The sequence below is a fragment of the Nerophis lumbriciformis genome, linkage group LG29 (genome assembly GCF_033978685.3).
Source record: "Nerophis lumbriciformis linkage group LG29, RoL_Nlum_v2.1, whole genome shotgun sequence".
NCBI lineage: Eukaryota > Metazoa > Chordata > Actinopteri > Syngnathiformes > Syngnathidae > Nerophis > Nerophis lumbriciformis.
In genome coordinates, this window is record NC_084576.2 from 34091501 (window position 1) to 34097500 (window position 6000).

Sequence of the window (6000 nt, forward strand, 5' to 3'; positions counted from 1 at the left end):
GAGAGGCAACAACTTCCAACTTCGTCCGGCATTTGAAGTTGCACAAAGAACGGTCAGTTTTGAATGTAAGGTAACGTTTATTGGCTAAGTAACGTGACTTTTATTTGCTGTGTAGTTAAATCAGTGAGGCTGTAAACTCACTGCTAACGTTATAACGTTATTGCAAACACGGGAATCTGTTGCAGTTCACTACCTTATTCATACTTTTTGTTCAGTGATTTTTTTTTAAGCAGGGTTACGTTAGTCAATATATCACACGTAACGTTAGACGGCGGTCAGCAGCACCGCGTATTTTAGCCACCTAAAAAAAAGACAAAAATAGTCAAATAAAGGTCAGTTAAAATGTATACTATATTATGAATATGTGTACCGTTTTAGCTAGCTTTCTGACATACTGTTGGTTGTTTACCTCAGTGGTCCCCAACCACCGGGCCGCGGCCCGGTACTGGTCCGTGGATCGATTGGTATCGGGCCGCACAAGAAATAATTTTTTTTTTCTTTTCTTTTTTTAATTAAATCAACATAAAAAACACAAGATACACTTACAAGTAGTGCACCAACCCAAAACAACTCTCTCCCCCCTTTTGTTGTGGGCATTGAACATGAAGACTCTTCCTTCACTGTTCCGAGTGGCCATGAGAGTCTTGGCAGTGCCTGCCTCCAGTGCTCCAGTGGAGCGAGTTTTCAGCCATGGTGGCATCATACTACGCCCCCATCGTGCACAAATGACTGACAGACTCTTGGCTAATTTGGTCTTTTTGCAAATGCAATGCAGCATAGGGCCCTGACATATAAAAAGTACAACTTTTTTGTTATGTTCACGTATATGTCATGTTTTTTCAATGTTAACACTTTTGTACAAATAAGTACATTTGCACTTTATTTTTCAATGTGTTTGTTCTGTAAAGGAATGAGTTAATGTTTAAAATGACTGGTTAATAGTGCTATTATGAAGTGCAATGTCAGCACAATTTTCTTTCCTGCAATTTAAAATGCACTTGTTTTAATAAATAAATACAGCGTTTGAAAAGCATACACAATCTGTGTTAATATATTAGTCTGTGGTTAAAAGGACTTGAAAGGACTCAAAATGCAGGACTTAGGACTTGACTTGAGACTTTCCAGTCTTGACTTTGGACTTGACTCGGGGCTTGCCTGTCTTGACTCGGACTTGAGGGCAAAGACTTGAGACTTACTTGTGACTTGCAAAACAATGACTTGGTCCCACCTCTGGCCTTATTCCGAAATGGAATAAAGTCCTCAAAAGTCTGCAAAACTCCTCCCGAAGATAGGTGTGCCAAGCTATTCAAAAAGACTTGAGGCAGTAATTGCAATCAACTTAGTATTGAGCAAATGTCATGTCTGTGTAATCATGTTTTGTTTTAAGTCATGTTTTGTTCAGTTTCTGGCTTTTCACTCCCTCGTCTTGTTTGCATGATTACCCCATTAGTTTCACCTGTTCCACGTTTGGACTCATTGTGCACTCTTGATTGTCACCATAGCAACCCATTAGTTTTCACCTGTCACGTCACGTTTTGAGTCACGCACCTGTTTTCGTTAATCATGTCTGTGTTATTTAAGCTTTTCCCGGGATGCAACGGAAAGTTGGCACGGGCGAGACGGGAATGAAGGTACACGATTTATTTATTAACTATAAATACAAAAAAAAGGATCAAACAAAAGGCGCGCACTAGTGATGGGTCCAGCAACACCGATGCATCGGCGCATGCGTCGAGCTCATAGAGCGAAACCCTGTGTCGGTGCGCGTACCGCTTTTAGAAAGTCACGTGACCGATCATCAGGGCCGGCCCGTGGCATAGGCCGTATAGGCAAATGCTAAGGGCGCCGCCCATCAGGGGGCGCCACGCCAGTGCCACAAATGTTGGAGGAAAAAAAAAAAAAAGTTGGTACTATTATTTCTAAATACAAAAAATAATCCCACGTTAATTAAAATGCAAAGTAAAGCCTATTTAATAGAAATATTATTTGTTACAACATTACAACCCCCCGCCCCCCTTCGCCCGGTGCGCCCCCTCCCTTCCCGTATCATGACTCTTTTTGGACGTCACCACATCAAAAAAATCAACACAAGATGTCAAAACAGCCAAAACTGTCAGGTGCCCAGGGAAGAAAAAAGAGAAAAGAAGAGGAGGAGAAACGAGAAAAAGACAGAGGTAGCAGGTAGGTAACGTTAGCCTACATGAAATTATTTGTCTGTTACAGAATGTAGTAACCTGGCTTTTTAGCATTAAGCTAATGTTACATGATTCGGCAATTGCTAATCAATAAATAGCTAGTTCTGTTTTAACGTCGGGTTAATATTGTGGAGGGGGCTAAATTGTTATGGAAAATAATAATGTAACGTTAGGTAATTACAGTACTCCCACCTTACATTCCTCAGGGACATTTGTATTAGATCTTTTAAGCAGGTGTTTTTTGTTTACATTGTTATTGCCTTCTGGTTAGCTAATGTTTGCCCTGCAGGTAATAGTCACTTTTCCACCCCTTTATATATTAGGTATAGTTGTAAGCCTAGTTGTTAAAGTGCACATCATTAATGTTAATTAAGCAATATGTATGTAAAAAATATTGTATTTCATATATTCATTTTTTTTTTTTTGCATTCATTTATTTATTCATTTTTTTTTTTTATCTTGTTAACTATTCTGATTGTTAATTTGCTTTCTTTAAGTAAAAAAAAAGGTCAAAGACAAAGCTATTTGGTTTCTTGTGAGTATATACAGTTCACTGCCGATGTGGGGGGGGCGCCATCTAAAATCTTGCCTAGGGCGCCAGATTGGTTAGGGCCGGGCCTGCCGATCATGAGCTGTTTTGGTCACGTGACCGATACGCCAACTGTGTCGCACTGACGCCTCCTCTGTGCCCTGTGAGCGGGTCTTTTCTACAGCCGGAGAAATAATAACTAAGAAGAGAAATCGTCTAAAATGTAATACGTCGGAAAAACTTTAAAAAAAAAAATTTTTTTATAGAAATGTGTAAAAAATTAAATTAAAAAAATTCCCAGTCCACAATCATCCACAACACGTTCTCTTAGATTTCCATGTTATGATACATGTTCACGTTATTTATTGACTGTATCTAAAAAAAAGATAAAAATATATTTGTATTTAAATGAAGATATGAAATAATCCTAAATGAAATACAATGACTTGGTTTATATTATTGTATATACTAGGGCAGGGGTCACCAACGCGGTGCCCGCGGTCACCAGGTAGCCCGTAAGGACCAGATCAGTCGCCCGCTGGCCTGTTCTAAAAATAGCTCAAAGAGCAGCACTTACCAGTGAGCTGCCTCTATTTTTTAAATGTCATTTATTTACTAGCAAGCTGGTCTCGCTTTGCTCGACATTTTTAATTCTAAAAGAGACAAAACTCAAATAGAATTTGAAAATCCAAGAAAATATTTTAAAGACTTGGTCTTCACTTGGAATAAGCGGTAGAAAATGGATGGATGGATGGGTCTTCACTTGTTTAAATACATTCATTTATTTTTTACTTTGCTTCTTATTACTTTTAGAAATACAATTTTAGAGGAAAAAATACAACCTTAAAAATGATTTTAAACAAATACACCTTTTTACCTTTTAAATGTCTTCCTTATCTTTCCTGACAATTTAAATCAATGTTCAAGTAATTTTTGTTTTTAATTATTGTAAAGAATAATAAATATTTTAGCTTCTGTTTTTTCGACGAACAATATTTGTGAAATATTTCTTCAAACTTACTATGATTAAAATTCAAAAAAATTATTCTGGCAAATCTAGAAAATCTGTAGAATCAAATTTAAATCTTATTTCAAATTATTTTGAATTTCTTTTAAAAAAATAATTCTGGAAAATCTAGAAGAAATACTCATTTGTCTTTGTTGGAAATATAGCTTGGTCCAATTTGTTAAATATTCTAACAAAGTGCAGATTGGATTTTAACCCATTTAAAAACATGTCATCAAAATTCTAAAATGTATCTTAATCAGGAAAAATTACTAATGATGTTCCATAAATTCTTTTTTTAATTTTTTCAAATTAGCTAGTTTTTCTCTTCTTTTTGTCGGTTGAATTTTGAATTTTAAAGAGTCGAAATTGAAGATAAACTATGTTTCAAAATTTTATTTTAATTTTTTTTCTTGTTTTCTCCTCTTTTAAACCGCTCAATTAAGTGTTTTTTTCATCATTTATTCTCTACAAAAAACCTTCCGTAAAAGGGGAAAAAAAATGTACGACGGAATGACAGACAGAAATACCCATTTTTTTTATATATATAAATTTATTTATTTAGCTATTCTTGTTTAAATCACACTTACGTGTAACTTACAAATGACAATATATTTATTTATTTAAGTGTGTATCAAACTGGTAGCCCTTCGCATTAATCAGTACCCAAGAAGTAGTTTTTGGTTTCAAAAAGGTTGGTGACCCCTGTACTAGGGCATCAAATCAGTGTCAGTTGAGTCGGTCCATAGGTTGCCTGTAGGGATTTTTAATGTCCAGCAGATGTCAGTATTTAGTGACACAGTATCGACACAGTATCAATACAGTTTTGCAATGTGTCGAAACGCTTCATGACGCCTCATCAACCCATCACTAGGCGGAGAACAAACTATGAAAAAACAAAAAGACTATAAACATGGAACAAAAACTTACTTGGCTTGGACAAAAATAGTTGCTTGAGGAATGGACATGGAAAGAATGGACAGAGCATAAATGTGGTGAGGTCGTCAGGACGAACAACAGAAAATGAATGAACTTAAATACTATGGACATGATTAGTGAAAGCAGGTGCGTGACTCAAAACGTGAAACAGGTGCGTGACGTGACAGGTGAAAACTAATGGGTTGCTATGGTGACAAACAAGAGTGCACAATGAGTCCAAAACGTGGAACAGGTGAAACTAATGGGGTAATCATGCAAACAAGACAAGGGAGTGAAAAGCCAGAAACTAAACAAAACATGATTACACAGACATGACAGCAAAGGCTGTGAATACTTATGTACATGTGATTTTTGTTTTGTTTTTTATTTACTATAAATTTAATTATTTAAAAAAAATAAAAAATAAACTTCACATTATCATTTTGGGGTATTGTCTGCAGAATTTTGAGGAGAAAAATGAATTTATTCCATATTTGGAATAAGGCTGTAACATATCTAAGTTAAAGTACCATTGATTGTTGCACACACACACTAAGTGTGGCGAAATTATTCTCTGCATTTGACCCATCACCCTTGATTGTGAGGGGAGCAGTGAGCAGCAGCGGTGGCCACGCCCATGAATCATTTTTTGCTGATTTAACCCCCTAAATGTGGGAAAAGTGAAGCACTGTGAATATTTTCCCAGATGCACTGTACTTTTTGCACAACTGGAGGAAAACCATTTCAATGAGCGTATATGTGCGCAAAAAAAATATTTTTCATATATTAGCCGCGCCGGACTATAAGCCGCGGGCATATACGTCGCGAAATGAATTGGAAAGGAAAGATTCTCTACATGTTTATTTACATACCTTAATTGTTTCCAAAGGGTGTCTGTAACAGGGCAGTAAAACGGCGGATCAAACAAAACAGAAGTAATGGTCATGGACCCTTTGGCTGTGCAGTAGGGATGAAGTTTGATAAGAAATTATCGAGTTCGAGCCCATTATCGAATCCTCTTATCGAACCGATTCCTTATCGATTCTCTTATCGAATCCAGATAGGTTGTTGTATATGGGAAAAAAACCACAATATTTTGTTTAATAAAAGCTCACTTTTATTTTATAAGAAAAAAATAAAATAAATAAATATTGACTGTTGCCCCCCTAAAAAAATAAAAAATAAAGATACTGACTGTTGTTACCCAAAGTATATTAAGTGGGATTTTTCAGAAAAACAAACATATACAGTAACACAAAAACAACCTGTCTCTGTGATCACTATAGGTGTATAAATAATAATATAGTGTTAAATAAAATCAGTCCCTTGGGCGACAAAACGGAAAATAATAC